The following is a 22,225-nucleotide window of genomic DNA, read 5'->3' as shown; positions in this document are numbered from 1 at the left end:
ATGTGATGGAGCTCACTTGTGTAACAGATGGATGTGATGGAGCTCACTTGTGTAACAGATGGATGTGATGGAGCTCACTTGTGTAACAGATGGATGTGATGGTGCTCACTTGTGTACAGCTGGATGTGATGGTGCTCACTTGTGTACAGCTGGATGTGATGGTGCTCACTTGTGTAACAGCTGGATGTGATAGAGCTCACTTGTGTAACAGCTGGATGTGATGGTGCTCATTTGTATAACAGGACTTAGGAGGCAGAGGCAAGCAAGGGTCCGTAAGTCTGGGACCAGCCCAGTCTATACAGTAAATTCCAGCTTTACTGAGGCTATAAGACCCTGTCTCAAAACAAACAAACAAACAAACACAAAACCAAAACCAGACAAACACAAAGGATAAAGAGATGGCTCCGTTAGTAAAACACTTCCTATATAAGGGTGAGAACCTGAGTTTGGACATCAGCACTTCGGGCGAGTGTGGAAGTCTGCCTGTAGTCACAATACTCAGGAGTCAACCACAGGGGATCCCCAGACCAAGCTGGCTGGCTAGCCTAGCCAAATCAGCAAATTCTGGGTTCTAGTGAGAGACCTGCCCTAACATATAAGGTGGAGAGCAACTCAAGAAGCTGTCTTTACCTGACGTCAGCCTTTGGCGTCCACACACATGTGCTCATACATATGAATAAACATGCTTATACAAGCACATCACACAGAGACATACATAAATTAGACATAGGGGATGTAGCCCAATTGGTAGAATACTTGCCTACCATGCATACAGCCCTGGGTTTGATCCTCAGTATCACATAAACAAGGTGTGGTGTTGCACACTTGTAATCCTAATACTCACTCAAGAGGTAGAGGCAGGGGGATTAGAAGTTCAAAGTAATGAGCTGAAGCCATTGCTTGCTCAGTGGTTAAGAGAACTCACTGGCTACTCTGCTATAGACCTTAGGTTGCATTTTCAGCACCCACATGGCAGCTCACAACCATCTGTGACTTCAGTCCCAGGGGATCTAATACTCTCATCTGGATGCCAAGGGCACTACATGAACATGGTACACAGATATACATGCAGGCAAAATACCTGTACATATCAAGTTTATAATTTTTAAAAGGAAATTCAATTTAATCTCTGGTTATAAAGAAGTTTGAAGCCAGCTGTAGTTACAAGGGACCCTGTATTTAAAAAAAAAAAAAAAAAAAAAAAACCCAACAAGAACAATCAAGCTAGGTATGGTGGAGCACGTTTGTAATGTCAGCATTCAAGAGTGCTAAGGCAGGAGGATGTTAGGTTTCATCCACGCTAGGCTGGGATACATGGCAAGACCTTGTTTCAAATACAAACCCACACCAATGTTCATAGCAATTCTAGTAGTAAACTGGAGCGTCCAAGTATCCTTGTTGGGTGGATAAAGTATGCTGCATACACAGAGTGGACTATGACTCAGCAGTAAAAAGGGAACTGCTGACACACAGTAGCCCATGTAAATCCCAAGGGCATCATGGTAAATAATGAAGCAGGTTCAGAAGATTACACACTGTATATGATTCCCTTCATATGAGCTTATTGATAAAACCACGTGAAGGACAGCAGACTAGTGGCTGAAGAGGGAAGGCAGAGGAAGTCTGCTATTTTAGATCCCGTCTGTAGTGGCAGTTACATAAATCCATTGTTAAATTTCACAGCTGTATGTATGTATCAAAAAATTTTTTTTGAATTATACAAATTTTTTTTTTTTAAAGATTTATTTATTTATTTATTATATGTAAAGTACACTGTAGCTGTCTTCAGATGCACCAGAAGAGGGCATCAGATCTCATTACGGGTGGTTGTGAGCCACCATGTGGTTGCTGGGATTTGAACTTCCGACCTTCGGAAGAGCAGTCGGGTGCTCTTACCCACTGAGCCATCTCACCAGCCCACAAATTTTTTTTTTACTAAATTAAATGAAAAAAAAGGTCAGGTTGAGATAATCTTAGCCTTTTAACTCTTGCCTAGTGTCCAAGGCCAGCATCCACGTGATATGGCCCAGTAGCAAGCTCTAAGGTGAATGTCTGAATATGAAAGTGGAACTCAATTCAAAAATGCTTTTTCTCTCAAGAGTTTGTGGAAAGGCCAAGCTGGCATGCATGGAAAGTCTAAATTCCTCTCTTTCTTGGGCTTTTTAAATCACGTATAAGAAAAGATTCAGAGTTGGAAACTTCCTTTTGAAATCTTCAGTTGAAGCTGCCCTTGAAGAAACAAATTATAGCTGGGTGTAGTGATATACACCTTTAATCCAAGCACTTGGCAGGCAGAGGCAGGTAGATCTCTGTGAGTTTGAGGCCATCCTAGTCTACATGATGAGTTCCAGGACAGACAGAGATAGAGAAAGAGACCCTGTCTGGAAAAACAAACAAACAAACAAAACAAAACAAAACATAAGCAAGCAGATTACAAAGTCAGCACTTAAAAGGCAGAGGCAGCTGAGTCTCTGTGAGTTCCAGGCCAGCCTTATCTACAGAGTTCCGTTGCAGGCGGCCAAGGCTACACATACACAGTAAGATTCTGTTGAAAGGAGAGGGATGAGAGGAGAAAGGGAGGGAAGGAGAGAGAGAAAACGTAAGATTATACTTGTATTGGTTTCAATTGGGCTGAACACAGAGTACTGAGTCCTCTAGCTTCAGACATTCAGACCTTCAGTTTCCTGCTTTAGCTGCTAGCATATGAGGATTAAAAATCCTATGGCTTAGTTAAAACAAAAGTATCCAAAAAATAGAACTGGGCCAAGAATTAATCCAGCACTCAAGAGGCACAGCAGGAGGAACTGTGTGTTGAAGGCTAGCCTAGTCTACATAGCAAGTTCCAGGGCAGCCAGAGCTATATAGTCTCAAAAAACCGGGACAAAACAAAATAATAATAATAAAAAATTTACAGGGCATAATGTAGCCCCATGTTTGACACACAGGGTACCAAATTTACCTGGCTCAGAGCCTTTGGCAATATTAACTTTACTAAGGAACATACTGACTCAATTGCTGGAGGATAAAAGGTAGAGAGGTAGAATCAACTGTAAGGAAAGACTTTTTACCTGCACATAGCCTCCTGCCCCTCATTAAATAGTATTTGCTACATAAAAACATTTTTTAATCTGCTTTAAATAATCAGGCTACTATGTATACACACTTAGCGTCCTGGACTCATAAAAGTCTCTAATCCAGCATACATATGATTCGTCCTGAGTTCTCCTGGCAAAGTCTCAGCCTCTCAGGGGGTTGGCATCAAATGCAGAAGCTGGAGTAGGGTTTCAAACACCTGTTTCAGTTTTTTAAGTGTCCAGTTCAGGCCACTGTGCTCTGGCAACAGGGACCCTGGTGATGTGGCTGCTTCTCTCCTGCCAAGTCCTCAAATTAAAGAGCCCAGTCCCTCCGGGAAGAAAAAGAAGAGCTTGGGGGTGGGAGGAGCCATGAAGAATTGTTTCTTTTTTGAACTAAACAGATGCTCCTTATGAGGCGATGATTCTACTCTTACCTGTTTATCCAAGAGAAACTAAAACAGCTAACAAAGAGAAATATTTATAGTGGTCATAATCCTAAACTGGAAACAATGGAAAAGTCTTTCAGTAAGAGATTAGATATACTTTCTTTTGATATATCTAGCCATATAATTATTAAATACTGTCTAGGGGCAAAAAAGCAAAAGAAATACTGATCTAGTAACAGATCTAAAGTCCAAAACTATGCTAAACTTGAAGAAATGAAATACAAGCCACCCATGAATTCCATCTGCATGAAATCTCAAAACAAAACTAATCTATTGTGACAGGACATAAATCGTTTTAATATAGGGTGTACAGTGTGACTCAAAGAGGGCATGAGGGAACCTTGGGGAGTGATGAACATGTTCTGTGTCTTCTTTCTGATACCATTTTTGAGTCAAAGTCTCTTTATGTTGCCAAGATTAGCCAGGAATTTACTATTAGCCTAAGCTCATCTCAAACTTGGAATCCTGCCACTTCAGTCTCCAAGTGTTGGAATTCCAAGCCAGGTCTGCATCATCATGTCCAGCTGTAACTTTTCTTAAAATTTTAACTTCTGTTTAGTAGTTATATGGTTTATACGATACCAAAACTTATTAACTGAATGTTGAAATTTTGTAGATTTCATTGTATGTTAATTACACCTAAAAAAAAAACAAAAAGAGAATGGTATGTGTTTGTGTGTATGTGTGTGTGTGTGTGGGTTGTTGGTAGAGAACTTGTCTAACACAAGTTAGATTTTGGTTTGCCCTTCCCCTAACAACAACAAATTCGTTAACTAATTAATTCATTAATAAGTATCAGGAGCATTGGGGTGAGTCTCCCTAGTTGGAATAAGAATAAAGACAGAAGAGAGACAAATTTGCCTCCCAACCCACCATCCTGGTAGCATAGGTTCAATAGCTGCCCCTTTAACATTTTGGGGAAAATAAGTGATTTTCTTTCTTTTTAAAATTAATTTTGGGGCTGGTGAGATGGCTCAGCGGTTAAAAGTGCCGACTGCTCTTCCAAAGGTCCTGAGTTCAAATTCCAGCAACCACATAGTGGCTCACAACCATCCATAACGAAATCTGATGCCCTCTTCTGGAATGTCTGAAGACAGCTACAGTGTACTTATATATAATAAATAAATAAATAAATGTTAAAAAATTTTTAATTCTTTTTAATTGTATGTATTATGAACACAGGTACTCATGAAGTCCAGAAGAAAGCTTTGAATCCCTTGGACTCTTAACTTATCGTTTGTTGTTTGAGACAATCTAAAGTAGCTCAGGAGGCCTCCAGCTGCCTAAGGCCTAGCATGAGCCCAAGCTGTGAGCCTTCAGTCTCTGCCTCTAGAGTGTCTGGGATTACAGGCCTGTGTGCCTGTACCACCTGACGATAGGCTCAGTGGGTAAGGGTACTTGCCAAGACTAATGACCTCAGTACTACCCCTGGAACATACTTGTAAGGGTGAATCAACCCTAGCAAGCTTCCCTCTCACCTTAGCATGCATGCCTAAGACCTATACACATAATAAGCGAATGTAGTTAGAATATCTTTAAAAAAAGAAAACCCCTAACTTACACTGATGAGTATGTCAAGCTCTGGCCTGCACTGATGTGACCTGGTTTCCCTGTAAAATGTAGTAAGTAGCCAAGTGAGATGTACACCTATACTTTCAGCATTTGGGAGGCTGAGGAAGGCTGAAAGTTCAACATCAGCCTGGGAAACACAGCAAGACTATCTGACAAAAATTCCAGAAGGTAGATTGTAGATGAAACAAACATGTATCAAGTATGCACTATGTGCAAAGTATATACTATGGTAGGCATTTTATACATTATCTCATTTAACTCTCAAAAGAACTATAGAAGGCATGCTTGCTAGAGATTGGATTTGAACCTACGTCTACCTGACTTCAAAGTCTATACCCTTCTCTACAGCCATCTGGCAGCAAATGAGCTGGAGCTCCAGAGCTCAAAGAGAGGCCTTGTGGAATCTTAGCATTTTTTTTTTCTTCTTATATTTAACTCATTTTATGTTTTTAGGTAACTCTTGGCATTAAACAAAAGAAAGGGTTAAACCTACAGTTAGGAAGAGGAAATTCCCTGGAAAATTGAAACACATGCTGTGGCTCTGACTCAATTTCACACCATTTGGTTGAGCAACATCCATAGTGCGTGTGAGAAAAACTCCTCCCTCCCAGCCTCCCACCCCATGCTTTCCGCATCCCCTCACCTGCTGCCTTCCTTCAGAATAAGTGAGGGACAGGAAGGGAGGAAGACTATACATCTGCACTTGGTGCACACTTAAGCTGAAGGTTAGCAAGCTCAGGGGAGGAAAAAGTACGATGTGTTAAAAGAAAAAGTATGTACTCTCTCATTTCTACGTAGACCAGCATAGGATGGAAGTCTTACGATGATCTGTAATGAAGGAAGGGGAGAGACTTCTGTTGGGGAGGTGAGGGGGAGGCTGTCTTCCTGGAGAGTAGGCAGATCTCACAACAAAGCCCATCTACACCTGTTTCCTTGCCTGCTATTTTATACTCAAATGAACTCTGTATTTCTGTCCATGGGAGTTATGCTTCACCCAGGACAGCAATGGGAAAATGATACACTAAAAAGTCTTCCTTTGCTGCCTTTTTCAAACAGATTTTTGCTCATAACAATAAATATAGCTATTTGGTAGTAGCAGTTGACCAGATGACAGAGTCTTACAGGAATCTAGACTATGGTAGGATCTACACAGATACCAGGAAAAATAAAAGGAAGAAGGAAAGGGCAAATTAGCAAATGCTATTTTGGGAGTTTCCAAAGCCTAATCTATATTATGCTACCTGATAGGAAGCAGACCTTGGATCTGGAATTGACAGGATTTAGCATTTCATGCCTATGTACTAAAAATGCCTTGAAGCTTTTGTTTCCCCAGTCTGGAGATATGAATTGTCATGTACAAAGTTGACCCTGCTGGAAAAAGACACCATAAGGGAAAAAGCTCCAAAGACTGAACTATTATGAGCATATAATAAAACAACTACAGGAATACAGGAGAAGGTAGCCAGTAGTAGTAAAGCAAGAAGAAATTTAGCTGGATGCAATCATCTCAAAGTAAACAAAGAAAATAAAATTATAATGGAGAAAATGTTATTTGTATTGGCCACCAAAATTACACACACACACACACACACACACACACACACACACCACAGGGATTGGGGGGATGGCTCAGCAGTTACAAGTGCTTCCTGCTCTTCCAAAGGACCTGACTTTGATTCCCAGCCCCCACATCAGATAGCTCACAACAGCCTGTCACTCCAATTTCATGAGATCTGATGCCCTCTGCCGACTCTGTGCCTGCACTCATACATACAAGCATAGGCATATATTTGAAAAAGCTTAATTAGAAATAGACATAAATGGGGAAGAACTGCCACCTTGATTGTTTTGTTTTGTTTTGTTTTTGAGACAGTCTTTCACTGGGCCCTGAGCTCACAGTTTTATTAAAACTGTTGCCCAGGCTGGATCTCCACTCACGTGACTCTCTTGTCTCAATCTTACAACTATCTGGTGAAGGCTGTGCCTCCATATGTGGCTAATTAAAGTTTGGCATTTTGCTTGGTGCTTGTGCCCTAACCCTGAGCTCCATCCCCAGTCTCACAGTTTTAAAACTGGCTCACTCATAACCTAACTGATGGTTCTGTTTCTAATACTTTTTGAATACTCACTAGCAATGTGATAAAAATGTAAAAGAAAGAGATAAAATTACTACATATAAGCTGTCTATGTCTTTAGTCAAAAGCTAAAGAACTGAAAAACAAACAAAAATCCAGAGGGAAGGAAAAGAGGCTTGAATTTAATTTTAGGAGTATAACCTAAACACACAAGTTGGTTACAGTGATGCACACTTGTAATCCCAGCACTTGGGAGAGGGCACCAAGACTAGAAGCTCAAGTCTAATCTAGGCTGAATGACAATCTCACCACCAAACTGAACTATATGAGATCTTGCCTCAAGAAAAATAAATAAAACCACAGAAACAAGGGACTTTGTCTTTGAATGAATTAGATAAAAGGAATGAAGAAAAGGAGGCTAGCGCTACCTTCTAGTAAAAGAGGACATATTATTGTTACCATAATGTGCCATCACCCCTATTGTAAATTAGTCCATGGTACAAAGGTTTATAATGGTGTGAATGAGAAGCACAGTTTCATCTGTTGACTGCTTGCTCCTGAGGACAGTGCTTCTTTGACAAGCTCAGGAGGTGAGACATAGCTGGAGGAAGCAGTGAGGCTTTGAATTTATCTAATTCTCAGTCTCTTAGCCCTTCTCTGCTTCCTATCAGCTATTAGGTGAATAGTTTTCCGCCTCCATGTCTCCCCACTACTGTAAGGTTTCACCTAACTAAGGACTCAAAGACAAGGGCTAGAAATCTTTACAATAAAAATAAATCCTTTTTCCCCTCTATAATCTTCTCCTTAAAAAAAAAAAAGATTTATTTATTTATTTTATATATGAGTACACTGTCGCTGTCTTCAGACACCAGAAGAAGGCATTGGCTCCCATTACAGATGGTTGTGAGCCACCGTGTGGTTGCTGGGAATTGAACTCAGGACCTCTAGAAGAGCAGTCAGTGCTCTTAACCACTGAACCATCTCTCCAGCCCCCTGTGATCTTCTCTTAGGTATCTTGGTCAAGCTATGAAAAAGTCAGTAACATACCAGGTCTTGTTTCCATGGTAATAAAACTGATGGCCTCAGAATCTAAGCCTGGCTTTCCTACAGCTCATGTTCTCAGTTTCAATGAAGGGACCAGCCTTGACATCTTATTTCCAGAACTAATCTCTTTTTTCTTGTATTTCCATACAGTGCTCTTGCTTTAGTCTAAAATGCTACAGTATAGTCTAATGTATACCTAATTGATGTTTATAAGCTCCTGGAGGACAGAGAGGGACAAGGAGCACTCTGCTTTTGTTAGCTCAGTGTGGAACAGAGTGAGAAGCATTCAACAGCTTCTGAATTAGCGGAAAGGAAGCACGGACGCCCTGAAGAATCTATACCCTGGTCCCATTCATGTATAGACACCTGGTTATTCCCAGGCTAAACTGGTAAAAAGCAATGTTTACAAGGAATAGGGCAGCACCGAAACAGAAGGTCCCCACATATGTGACCAGTGGCTGTTGGCCAGAAATGAGAGTTTGAAGAAGTAACATCTCTGAGAGCTGCCTGCCAATGGCTATGGAAATCAGCCTAAACTTTGAGGTGGCTGTATACTGAGAGGAGGCCATTTTGTGCTCTTTGGGGAAAATGTTAATGAGAGGTTTCACAAATGTCAGACTTGCCTGATTAAACGAAGCCAGCTAGGTAGATGTTTTCCATATTAATGCCATCTCTGCTGAAAGAGCAAAGAGGGGGAAGAAAAGGAGGTTTGAGAAAGAAAAATGATAAACCTCAATTATTTACAAAAGAAATTATGATTCTGCTAGCTTGGCCAAGGATATCAGAGAGAATTGTTATCATAAAGTAGGACTGGTTGTTCTACTTTCTTGCTCCTTTCAAGAAGAAAAAAAAATGTAAGCTTTGAAGCTATAAAAGGTGAGAGACTATGTAAGCCCAGTGCAGCCAGTGCCTGGGCCTACTACTACTAAGAACTCAGAAATTGTAGAGTGGCACATACCTTTGATTCCAGCACTCGGGAGGCAGAAACAGGCAGATTATTGAGTTTAAAGCTAGGTTGGTCTACATAGCAAGTTCCAGACCAGCCAGGGTAAACAAAACAACAGCAAAAAAAAAAAAAAAAAAAAAAAAAAAGGATTTTTTTTTTCAGATTTATTTATGTGTATAAGTGTTTTATCTGGATATCTCTAAGTGCACCATGCATGTGCCTGGTGCTCGAGAAGGTCCGAGTATGGTTTCAGATCTTCTAGAACTGGAATTATGGACACTTGTGTGGAGAGATCTGTATGGATGCATAACCTGGCAATTTAAAAGACGCATGGCCTATAGGAAAGGATAGAGTAGAAAGTATGCCATCAGGAGGCAGAGAGAATTGTGGGATATAGCCAGGCTCGGGAGATCCACACAGAAGATAGACACATGGTACCTGAGCAGAGGCAATCAGCCACATTGCATAAATAGATTAGAATAAATGGGATAATTTAAGTAATGATTTAGTAAGAGAAAAGCCTAGCAATATGGCCAAGGTATTTGTAAATATATTCTGAGCCTGAGTCTTATTTCTGGGAGCATGGGGCTAGGGGAAGCACCAAGCATAACTTCTAGAAATGGTGCCTAACATGGGCGCCAAAATGTAATAGTGAAAGTTAACTGGAGTTTCTACCCCACCTGTGATCATTCAGTTCCCAAATGAAAGGCACAAAACCTTTATATTTATAATTAGCCTTAAATGCACTAGCGCTGGGCAGATATCTACCCTCTAAGCTACTTTTTCTATTCCCCTCTATTGCCACAAGTGATAATTTGCCATGTTCCACTTGGGCTGCTCTTACTCCAACTGGCCAGCCCTCACGGCCATGTTCTCACAATTCACCTACCCTGTGTTATCTTCTCCTCTCTTCACCTCTCTCTTCTCCTAGTCTTTGCCTCAGACCCCAAGCCCCTACCTCTCCTCTGCCCAGATTCAGGCTGTAGGCATCTTTACTTGACCAATAGTTTTAAATTAAGGAGCAAGGTTACATAGTTTCACTAGGGATAAATGAGGATTCCCCTGTCTCTGAGGCAACCAGAGCCTGTATTTAGCATTACAGTACATCGCAACCAACAAAACCTCAAAACTTGTGAGCTAACACATGGTGTTGGAAATTGAACTGGGATTTGTGTGTGTGTGTGTGTGTGTGTGTGTGTGTGTGTGTGTGTGTGTGTGTTTCGAGACAGGGTTTCTCTGTGTAGCCCTGGCTGTCCTGGAACTCACTCTGTAGACCAGGCTGGCCTCAAACTCAGAAATCCACCTGCCTCTGCCTCTCAAGTGCTGGGATTAAAGGCGTGCGCCACCACTGCCTGGAGGGATCCTTTCAAGAACAGCAAATGTTCTTAACTACTATGCCACCTCACTAGTCTCTCTATGTAGCTTATGCTGACCTCAAACTCAGGATTTTTCTTGCTTCCTATGCTGGAGGTACAGTCCTGTATTACCAGTATTGAGTTCTGGCTTAAATAGTTACTCTTAAATATTAAAAGAAGCCAAGGGGCTGGTGAGATGGCTCAGCGGGTAAGAGCACCCGACTGCTCTTCCAAAGGTCCGGAGTTCAAATCCCAGCAACCACATGGTGGCTCACAACCACCCGTAATGAGATCTGACTCCCTCTTCTGGAGTGTCTGAAGACAGCTACAGTGTACTTACATATAATAAATAAATAAATCTAAAAAAAAAAAAAAAAAAAAAAAAAAAAAAAAAAAAAAGAAGCCAAAAGTGATGGCCCACACCTGGGGGGGGGGGAAGAGAGAGAGAAGGAGGAGGAGGGGGAGGAGGAGGAAAAGTAGCAGCAACATAGAAGAGAAATCATTCAAATAATAATTTATTTTTCTTAATTTTTTTCCTAGCACTTAAGCAGGAAAATTGTGAGTATTATGAGTTTGAGGCCAGCCAGGGCTACAGAGACAACTTCACACACACACAGAGACAGAGACAGAGACAGAGACAGACAGAAAGAGACAGAGAAGGGGAAGGGAGGGAGGAGGAGGAGGAAAAGCAGCAGCAACATAGAAGAGAAATCATTCGTCATTCAAATAATTAACTTTAAGGAATTTTTTTTCTTAATTTAAGCCTGTCTTCAAAATTTTCAAGTATTTATGTAGGATTTTTCTTTTTTGATTTCACATCCACAGAATTAATTAAAAATTCTTGTGACTGGGCTGGAGAGATGGAGCAATGACTGCTCTTCCACAGGTCCTGAGTTCAAATCCCAGCAACCACATGCTGGCTCACAACCATCTGTAATGAGATCTGATGCCCTCTTCTGGTATGTCTGAAGACAGCAACAGTGTACTCACATATAAAATAAATAAACTTTTTTTTCCTTTTTAAATTGTTACTGATACTTATTCTCTTGTATAAGAGTTTATATCAGTTTTGCTATGTAAATTAAGGGCTATGCATGGGTAAATACTACTGATTCTGAGAGTTCAGCTTCCTTTTGCCCTGTTTCTCCCCAGCCAGACTGCAATTGTGCCCCAATCATCCAGCATTAATACAGATGCACAGAGGTATTTATTTGCTGCTGATTCTGCCTAGCTGTATTCAGACTCGATTTCTATGTGTATTTAATAAATCACACTAGTTAGGAGGATAGGATTAGTTCCAAGTCACCAATGACTATATCATGAACTACGGCATTAAAGGGATTAATATTAATCTGAGCCATTGCAGTTCAGTGGAAAAGGCCAATCCATTCTTCAATGGTAGCTCCAGTCGGCAAGAAATCCTCAACAAGACCAAAAAGATTAATGGGAGTTTCTACATTCTGCTTGCAAATCTTCACCTACCAGGATGGAGAGTACTGAATGCCAGTCCAGAAGAGCTCATAAATAACCTTCAATATCACAAGTATTTGGGGCAGCTGAGCCCAAGTGAGGGAGGGCCAGCCAGCTTGCTCATCTTCTCTTTCTTGTAAACCACACCACTGAGATGGCACAGGAACTTTATGGGCCCACACAGCAACCAGTTCTGTTTTCTTTCACATAAGAGCCCACACCTCATAAATCACTTTCCCATTTCAGGGAAAGAAGAGTACTAACTGCAATATGGATTTACTTGTGTGTACTCAGAACACAAAGCTTTTCACAGTAGTAACCCTTCCATAAAAATGGATAAATAACCCAACTTATATCATACATGGAATGTGCTTTCAAGTTATGAAACCTGTTGTTCACTGCTCAGTTCTTTGTTAGTGTACACAAAATGCTAAGCCAGCTCTGTGACTCTTTGATCCACATTCATAACTGCTTTCTTGGTCTGCCAAAGTGAGCACACACTAGGAAGAACTGTATCGGTAAGAAGGGACAGAGCTAACCAGCCTTTCTTTATACCCTGATCCTAATTTCACCACTTAGAGACTACCAAAGCAAGCTTGAGATCCCTACAGAACAAGGCATAGCTTAAAATTTGATCTGGCTCAGAAGCAAATTCAAGTGCCAGTATAATATGCAGATTGAGAAAGCATTAGGATATAACTAAGTCAGATCACTGGAAGACCTGTCTTCCTCTGTGATTTTGGGGCAAATACCAGGCTCAGAGCTGAATGGACAGAGGTGAATCTGCCAGGAAAGCTAAACTGAAACAGTTGTCTCTACTTACAGCACCAGCATCATCATTTGGGAGGCAAAATAAGTTTATTCCAAATAAGATCCTTAAACATGCATAGACTACAGGTCAGCCACCATGATTCCCTTATAATGGATGCAACTGAAAGCAAAATACTTTCCTTGACAGTTAAAAAGGCTCAAGTCTCTCTTCACTTATTTCCTGAAACTCTTCCTTCACTTCCCATCTCCTACTGCTTTTTTTTTTCTTCTAAGTAAACCAATCATCTCACACATGAATCCAAAGCCTTCTAATCTTAACATCTTAGGACAAAACTGGGACAATATCAAAGTGTTTCCACGCTAAAGTCATGTGAATACACTACAATAATCTGCTTGAAGATCCAGCCTCAGTAGGAGACTAGGAGTATTTATAGTACATAAGAGATCCCCTGACTCTTGCCAGACATTCCAGTCCTTCTAACAAGATAGGCCTCTAACCATCAGAGGAACCATGTTCCCTGATAGGGGGAAATTTGTGTTCCATAACTCTATGCAAAGAAGACTTCTGGCAGAAAGCTTTCTTTTCCCCCTAAGCACCCTGCACACTGCTGAGTGCCCAGCCCTCGTGTACACGAGACAGGGCCATCCAGCAGGATGCATCAGGCTCTAGGAATGCTGAAGTCCACATATTTGCCATTCAACACCAAAATGGCTTTTCAAGTTCAATCAGCTATAAATGTTGCTTTGTTTTAATTTTCCACTGAACTTCCTGGAACCTATTATCCAACTGTCAGGGATGTATATTTAACAAGAGCAACATGGCCTCTTTGCCACTGCCCCGCTGCCCATGTCACCTCTAATAAACAGAAAAGCAGCTCCTTCCTCAGCCTCACTGCAAATGTGGCTCTGGGTCATTAAAGAAAAGCCTTGGTTTAAAGACCACAGCTGAGCAGTAGCTCCACATAGTTCTGTCCAGATCTCCAGCATCCCCGAGACTAACACTGCTGCAGGGGTTTACCAGTCCTCAGAAACTTTGCTCTACCACCGAACACAAATCGATATGCATATCTCTATTTGGGGGATGCCAGTAATAGAAATGACCCACCAGAGAAAGCTAACACAGATTAATAGGAATCTCAGCTAATACAGGCATGGCAGACAGGAAATATTAACGCAGCATATCCTATGAACAAGAAGATCTAACAACAAAAATGAGGGCTAAGAAAAACAAGCAGGCGGGTACAGCTTCAGTTTCATCTTAGAAAGCTAGCTTAAAAATGTAACCTCTCTGGGAACAGAAAGCATGAAAAACACCTCTTCCCACTTTGTCAACGTTCTTTTTAGCCATTGACACTTTTTATTCTGACATAAAAAAATAAGAGCTGAGGCACCCAGGAACTCCGCCCAACCAGTGACACAGGTTCCTTCCGGTCTGGGCCCATGCCCTGAGCAGACCTTGGGCAAGAACTCCGAAGCTGGTCCCACAACACCCAGAGGAAGCTCCATTCACCTAGGTGGTGGTGGAGCATGGGTGCAATCCCAACCCGTGGGAGGAAGAAGCAGGTGGACCTCTGAGCCAGCATGGTCTACAGAACAAAACCCAGGGCAGCTAAGGCTACACAGAGAAACTCTATCTCAAAAGGGAATTTTAATCTGAGTGTACATGTGTGTGTCATGTGTGTTTAGGTGCCTCTAGAGGATTGGATTCTATTTTAATCTGAGTGTACATGTGTGTGTCATGTGTGTTTAGGTGCCTCTAGAGGATTGGATTCTCTGGAACTGGCACCACAGACAATTAGGAGCTGCCATGTTCAATGATGCTGGAACCAAACCTGGGTCCTCTGCAAGAGCAGTGAGTGCTCTTAACCATTGAGCCGTTGCTCCAGTTCCTTTAAGAACATGTTTAAGTTGAAGTATATAATGTCCTAAGCTCAATAAATTTTCACTTTTACTTTTCAAATTTAAACTACTGAACCAAAAAAACCTAATCATGATTTCTTCTACTTGAAAAGCCTCTAAAAGAAACCACAATTGTGACTTCTAACACCTCAGGATATCTTTGACTACACTATATAAACAGTTCTTCAGTTTGTTTAGCGTTAGAGGGTCAACCCACAGACTCGTACCTGTACCACTAAGCTGTATCCTTAGCCCTAATCTATGTGAACAGTATCATACAATTTGTTTTTGGTTTGGTTTTCTTTCACTCCATACTGAAAACATTTACCAACACAGAAAAAATTCATGTGTATTATATGATACAGTCCATATTAATTCTTATTGCTGTGAAGTATTGTACTGTAAGAATCCATTGCATTTTATTTCTTTTATTTCTGATGGACATTTGGATAATTTTTTGAAGCTCTTATAAACAATACTGCTATAAACATTTTCATACACATCTTTTGGTGAACGTATGTACAAATTACTCTTAGGCATACTCTTAGACACAGAATTTGCTGGTTCAAAGTAATTCATCTCATAGCAGTTCATCTCTAACAGAAGTAGCCAACTTACAATTTACTTTCCAATTTACAATTCACCCTCAGAATGTGAGCATCTCAGCTGGCCATCCACATTCTGTTATCACTTAGTACTGTTTGTACTTTCTGTGAGCCTAGCCTTTAACAGTTGAGCCATCTCTCCAGTGCAAAAAAACATTGGTATAAATATAATTTCTATGGGGATAGTAACAGTTTCCTATGAGATTGAAACATTGCATCCTGCGGGGAAGTTCCTGAAGGATAGTAAACTAATCACAGAAACTTCAGGAAGCCCCTGAACCTGACCACATTCACTCAGCCGCTCCCTGCCAGAGTAAGCAACAGAAGCGGAGAGTCCCTCTAAAAGAAAGAAAAGCTGAGCAGCAAAGCTCCAGAGAAGACTCTCAGACCAGGGCAGCTCCCGGAAGAAGCAGAAACCTGCTGAGGTGCCTACAAGAGGTTTGGACCAACTGAGGCACCAAGAAAGAACCATCTCCAACCTGTTGAGCTCCTGCAGGGTATGGAGTGTGCTCCAGTTTGTGAGCTGTCACCCATGCTGGGTTGAAATTTGTGATGCAGCTGTCTTTGAGTCATTTCTACTCCTATAAGTACCCCCTCACCCGTATCCTGTAAGTAACTCCAATAAAACTCATTGGCTCACCAAACTGAACATTGCTGGTGTCTTAGTTTAGGATTACCATTGCTGTGATGAAATACCACGACCAAAAGCAACTTGGGGATCGTTTACTTGGCTTACACCTCCACATAGTAGTCCATTAATGAAGGAAGTCAGGATAGAAACTCAAACAGGGCAGGAACTTGGAGGCAGTAGATGATGCAGAGGCCATGAAGAAGTGCTGCTTACTGGCTTGCTCATCATGGCTTGTTCAGACTGCTTTCTTATAGGAACAGGACTACCAGCCCACAATGGTACCACCCACAATGGGGTGGGGTGGGCCTTCCCCTCTCCTCCCCTCTCTTCCCCATCAATCACTAATTAAGAAATACCCTACAGCCAGATTTTATGGAGGCATCTTCTCTATTGAGATTCCCTCCTTTCAGATGACTCTAGTTTGGGTTAAGTTGACATAAAACTAGCCAGGGCAGATGATATCCAGACTGTCACGGGATTCCTACCTGGGGTGTGTGTGTGTGTGTGTGTGTGTGTGTGTGTGTGTGTGTGTTTTGTCACACAACACCAAGTTTGTGACTGTCACTAGAATTCCCTCTTTCTTTCTTTCTCTCCTCCCTCTCTTCGTTCCTTTCTTTAAAGGACAGATTCTCACCATATGATCCTTCAATTCAAGTCAATGCAGGCTGCCTGGGAACTTGCAGTCCTGTTTCAGTCTCCTGCTCTGTCTGTCTGTCTGTCTGTATCCCTCCCATCCTCCTGGTCTTCTCTCTTCTTTGCTGTGCTGGAAATTGAACGCAAGCTCACGTGCTAGTCAAGTATCAACCACTGAGCAATATTTCCACCCTCCTTTCATTTTTTTGTAGTTTTGGGTACCAAACCCAGGGCCTCTGAATGCTGCACAAGTTCTCTAACACTTGACTATACTCTCAGTTCCCCTATTCCCCTCAAAAGTCAAAACTGCTATATTTTATACTCATATGCTATATTAGCATACTCTGGATACAAACTCAAATGAAGCTTGAATTCTTTTTTTTTTAAAGATTTATTTATTATTATATCTAAGTACACTGTAGCTGTCTTCAGACACACCAGAAGAGGACATCAGATCTTATTAAGGATGGTTGTGAGCTACCATGTGGTTGCTGGGATTTAAACTCATGACCTTTGGAAAAGCAGTCAGTACTCTTACCCACTGAGCCATCTCTCCAGCCTGAAGCTTGAATTCTAGTTTTCAAACAGCAGTTTAACACCTGAATCTTTTATATGCTAGACATTTTTGGGTGTTTTATGGAACACCAATACATTCACATCTGGTAAGGGCTGAATAGCTCAGGATGGGTAAAAGGTAGGAAACCAGTGGAAGAGAGGAATAAGTATGTAGGTTGATTCACAGTGTGAAGGGTTTTAACCACTAACTGAGGAGTGTCATTAGGTATGTTAAAAAGACATCTGAGGTACTGAGCTTACAGACCAGACTTTGTCATAAGCAGATGTATTACTTTGGGTAAATAAGGCTTTGATACCTAAGACCAACAGGAACTACTAATGTACAGGTCCAAATAGAGCTATGGCAACTGTATTATTATAATATAGTAGCTATATTGGAAAATATATTAGATTTTCATATAATTTCTATACACTATATATAATTTCTATGTATTTCTACTATATTGGGAAAATATAGTAGCTATATTTTCTATATTTCTACTATATAGGGAAAACATATTTTATACATATGTATTTTCCAATATAGTAGAAAAATATGTAAGAAAAGAAGAGAGATGGTAACCCATTTCCTAGGACAAAACCACCTACAGCACATGTGCTTGACACTAAATGAAAAGTCTACACAGCCTGGGAGGAGAATCCACTTCCACCTCTCAAATCATTTACAGCTTAATGTCAGCTAAACTTAGTAACATCTCCCATTTGTCCATGGCAAGGAGAGTCTTGGCTAGTTTTGTGTGGTCATTATAGGCCTTCTCATAGATCCTTGAAATATGATGTGGCCATCAAAATGTCAGCACTTACCTGCTGTCCACACTTCAGACATGTGGTCCAGTTTGCAGGTCAGTGACTTACTAAATGAAGAAACAAGACTAGCTTTAGATCTAATTCAAGAATATAAGCCTGGGGGCTGGATTGGTGGCCTAGGAAGTTCTCTTAAAGGACCAGGTTCAATTCCCAGCATCCATATAGCAGATAGAAATAGTCTGTAATTCCAGTTTTGTGGGATCTAAAACCCTTTTCTGATTTCCAAGGATACCAGGTACATACATGGTACACATACATACATGCAAGCAAACACCCATACACATAAAAATAACTAAATAAATATTTTAGGGAAAAAAAACCCATACTGGGTTGCTGAGAAGGTTCAGCAGATAAAGGTGCTCGCTCCCAAACCTGATGACCTGAGTTACCCTGGGGTCCACATGGGAGAAGGCGGGAACTGTGACCTTTATATTCATACCATGAGATGCAATCCATCCCCACCCCACTGCACCATATAATTTAAAAATTAAAATATGCGACAAAGATGATCTTGAATTACAATGTTCTAAAACTTATGATTCTCTGAGGGCTGGTGAGATGGCTCAGTGGGTAAGAGCACCCGACTGCTCTTCCGAAGGTCCGGAGTTCAAATCCCAGCAACCACATGGTGGCTCACAACCATCTGTAATGAGATCTGACTTTCTCTTCTGGAGTGTCGGAAGACAGCTACAGTGTACTTACATATATAAAAAAAAAAAAAAAAAAAAAAAAGAAGTAATGATTCTCTGAAAATTTTCAGGGTTTTAAATGTTGTGGTGCAGAGGAATCAAACATATGCTAGGCAAATCTTTTATCACTGAGCTACACTGCCAGATCATAATTTTTCAAGGTAAAAGAAAAAATTTTTTCAAGTTAAAACAAAAAGTTTCTAGCTAGAACTGGAACCATACACAGTAATCAAGATGGGGGAAGTGGGGTCGGTGTGTATGTGTTTTTTGATTTTTTTTTTTAGATTTTTGAGACAGGGTTTCTCAAGAATGCAGAGATTAAAGGCATGGATCACATCTGCCTGACCAGCTTTTTTTGTTTTTGTTTTGTCTGTATAGCTCTGGCTGTTTTGGCCTGCCTCTGCTTCTGAGTGCTAGGATTAAAGGTGTGCCACCACACCCCCCACCCATCAGTAGTCAACAGCAGGCAAGGTCTTCTTGGTTAGGAATTTGGGGGTTTTGTTTGTTTTGTTTCTTGTTTTCAGATAGGGTCTCACACAGTGGCTGAGGCTGGTCTTTAACTCATTATGTGATACAGGTGGACAGTCCTGCTTCAGTCTCCCTGGGGCTGCAATTACAGATGTATGTTACCATACAGAGCTATAATTTTTACTCTGATTTTTGGCAATCCGATGATTTTATCTTCAAAAGTCTCATATGATAATGACTATAATTGTGAGGCTATTAGTTGTAAAGCAAGTATTCAGAAAACAGTATATACCCCTTTCTAGGTTGTAATATATACTAGGAAAAGTCAAATCTGAAATGTAGCTTACAACTCTACCCTCAAGTATATACTGGCCTAAAACTTGGTGCTCTATTTGTATATATTTACAATCAGTACTTATTTATTTATTTATTTATTTATTTATTTATTTATTTAACTTATTGAGAGAGGATTTCTCTGTGGAGCCCTGGCTGTCCTGGAACTTGCCCTATAGACCAAACTGGCCTAAAACTCAAAGATACACCTGCTTCTGACTCCCAGTGCTTTGATTAAGGGCATGTACCACTATGTTGAACTTAGCTTATTTCTTTTTCAAAAATTATGTGTAAGAGCATTTTGGCTGGTGCCATGGAGGCCAGAAAAGGGTATTGTATCCCCCTAGGACTGGAATTACTGACAGTTATAAAGCACCATGTGGATGCTGAGAATTGAATCTAAGTCCTCTGTAGGGGAAATCAGTGCCCTTAATTAACCCATGAGCTATCTCTCCAGTCCCATAGTTTCTTTTATAACTCAATCATTACCCAGGGGGCCTCCACCCACTCAAGGGAAAGGAGAATGGGGGAAGGTTTCTGGGAGGAGGTGACTGGGTGGAGGCAATGAGTGGAATATAAAATGAGTAAGTAAAAAAAATAAAATTAAATAAAAAGGAACTCAATCATATATCCAGGTGGAGATCTAATTATATTCTCTAAAGGTAGTGACTTAGAAGTCAGAAAAATTAAGATTCAAATCTTAGTTCTAATGAGATAATAGGGAATTAAAAACTTTTTAAGCCTTTATTTCCACATCTGTAACAAAAGAAAAAAAAACCAGCCCTACCTCATAAACTTATTTAAAAATTACATAACACAAGTAGAAAGTACCCAGGTATAGTTACACAAATTTTTGAAAATGGTTGAACACCATCAACCTGATCTACAAAGCAAGTCTCAGCACACCCAAGGCTACACAGAAAAAAAAAGAAAGAAAGAAAAGGAAGAGAGAGAGAGAGAAAGAAAGAGAGAGAGAAAGACAGAAAGAAAGACAGAAAGACAGAAAGAAAGAAGGAAGGAAGGAAGGAAGGAAGGAAGGAAGGAAGGAAGGAAGGAAGGAAGGAAAGAAAGAAAGAAAGAAAGAAAGAAAGAAAGAAAGAAAGAAAGAAAGACAGACAGACAGACGGATGGACGCTGGGCGTGGTGGCGCATGCCTTTAATCCCAGCACTCGAGAGTCAGAGGCAGGCGGATTTCTGAGTTCAAGGCCAGCCTGGTCTACAAAGTGAGTACCAGGACAGCCAGGGCTATACAGAGAAACCCTGTCTCGAAAAACCAAGGAAGAATGAATGAAAGAAAGAGAGAGAGAGAGAGAGAGAGAGAGAGAGAGAGAGAGAGAGAAGACAGACAGACAATTGCTGGGGCCTTGAGTTCCATGTCTGGTACCATATCAAAAAACAATGCTGGCTAGAATTCAGAGTACTAGATACAGAGTTCAGTGAGGTAGTTACTGAATCACTAATGACCTAATAGCTGGGGATATAGGTTTGTGCATGCTGTGAGTGGCCGAAGTGTATGCCAAGAGTTGTCTTAGGGGCACCTTAGAGCTTGGCATGTTCTTCCTCAGGCACAGCAGCATTCATATGGAAACACTGAATCAGTCTTTAGGGAGCTGTAATAGTAGAAAGTCATCAAGATTTTCTAGCCAGGAAACCAGGTGACAGAACTTTGGTAACCCCAAACCCGAAAGGTCAAGGTGGGAGGACCACAAGTTTAAGATCACCCTTGGCTGAATAGTTTGCAGCCAGCCTGAACTATATGAAACCTCATGTCAAACAAACAAGGAAACAAATATAAGATTTTTTATTCAGGCATGGTACCTCACTCCTATAATCCCAGCACTTCAGAGGCTGGAGCAGTAAGATTTCAAGTTGCAGGCCAGCCTGGGAAATACGGTGAGACTATGTCACAATTAAAGCAGTTTCACACCAGGGCCATTATGGTCAATTGATTCTGACAAAGATGCTAAGACTGTCAGGAGAAAAGAGAAGTTATTTCAGTCAAGAGCCAGAGGCAACTAGATATTCATGTGCAAGAGAAGGACATTACTGGAATCATCCTCCATGTTTGGCTTCCCTGGATTTTCTATATAAACAGTTATTAAGATACAATTTGGGGCTGGAGTGATGGCTTAGCAGTTAAGAGCACTAAATGCTTTCCAGAGAACCTAGGTTCGATTCCCAGTACCCATCACACAGGAGCTCACAACCATCTGTGTACCTCCAGTTCCAGAGGATCAAATGCTGTGCTCTGGCTTTTGAGGACACTGCACATACACTGCACACAGGTAAAGCACTTCCACACATAAAATGATAAAATAAAAAAGTTAAACATATAATCTAGAAATAATAAAATTCTATACATTTATAAAATTCTATAAATTTAACAGTAAAGATGTCAAAATTAACTCAAATGGGTAAAAAAAGATCAAAATGTGAAAATTTAAAATATCAAGTTCTTGAAAAAAATTTTTTTATTGTATTGAAGGAAAGAACTGGCTCCTGTAAGCTGTTTTCTGGCCTACACACACATATGTGGCACATGTGAACCTACACACTTCTCCTTGAGTTGTGGCAATCAAAATTGTTTATAGACAGTGCTGGATGTCCTGGTAGACGGATGGGAGCAAAGATCTCCTAGCTGAGATTGAGTTTTGGATTTGGATTGTTTGTTTGTTTTTTGAGTTTTTCTTGGGGGGCGGGGCACTCGCTATTTAGCCTGTGCTGGCTGGCCTCAAACTCATAGATCTGCCTACCTCTGCCTCTAGTGCATGTCCTGACTCTGACCACCTCCCTGGCAGAATTACTGATGATTTTATTTCCTAAGCAGAAAA

General features: G+C 40.8%; 1 protein-coding gene across 4 annotated transcripts in view; it reads right to left on the bottom strand.

Annotated features, from left to right (window-relative positions):
- The window catches only part of Gbf1 (golgi-specific brefeldin A-resistance factor 1), a 134,002-nt gene that overhangs the window by 57,502 nt on the left and 54,275 nt on the right, over window positions 1–22,225 (bottom strand). The window lies entirely within an intron of this gene.

Source organism: Mus musculus, chromosome 19, assembly GCF_000001635.26.
Source record: "Mus musculus strain C57BL/6J chromosome 19, GRCm38.p6 C57BL/6J".
Lineage (NCBI taxonomy): Eukaryota > Metazoa > Chordata > Mammalia > Rodentia > Muridae > Mus > Mus musculus.
Note: the sequence above shows the minus strand (reverse complement) of the source record. Positions and strands in the feature narration are given on the sequence as shown.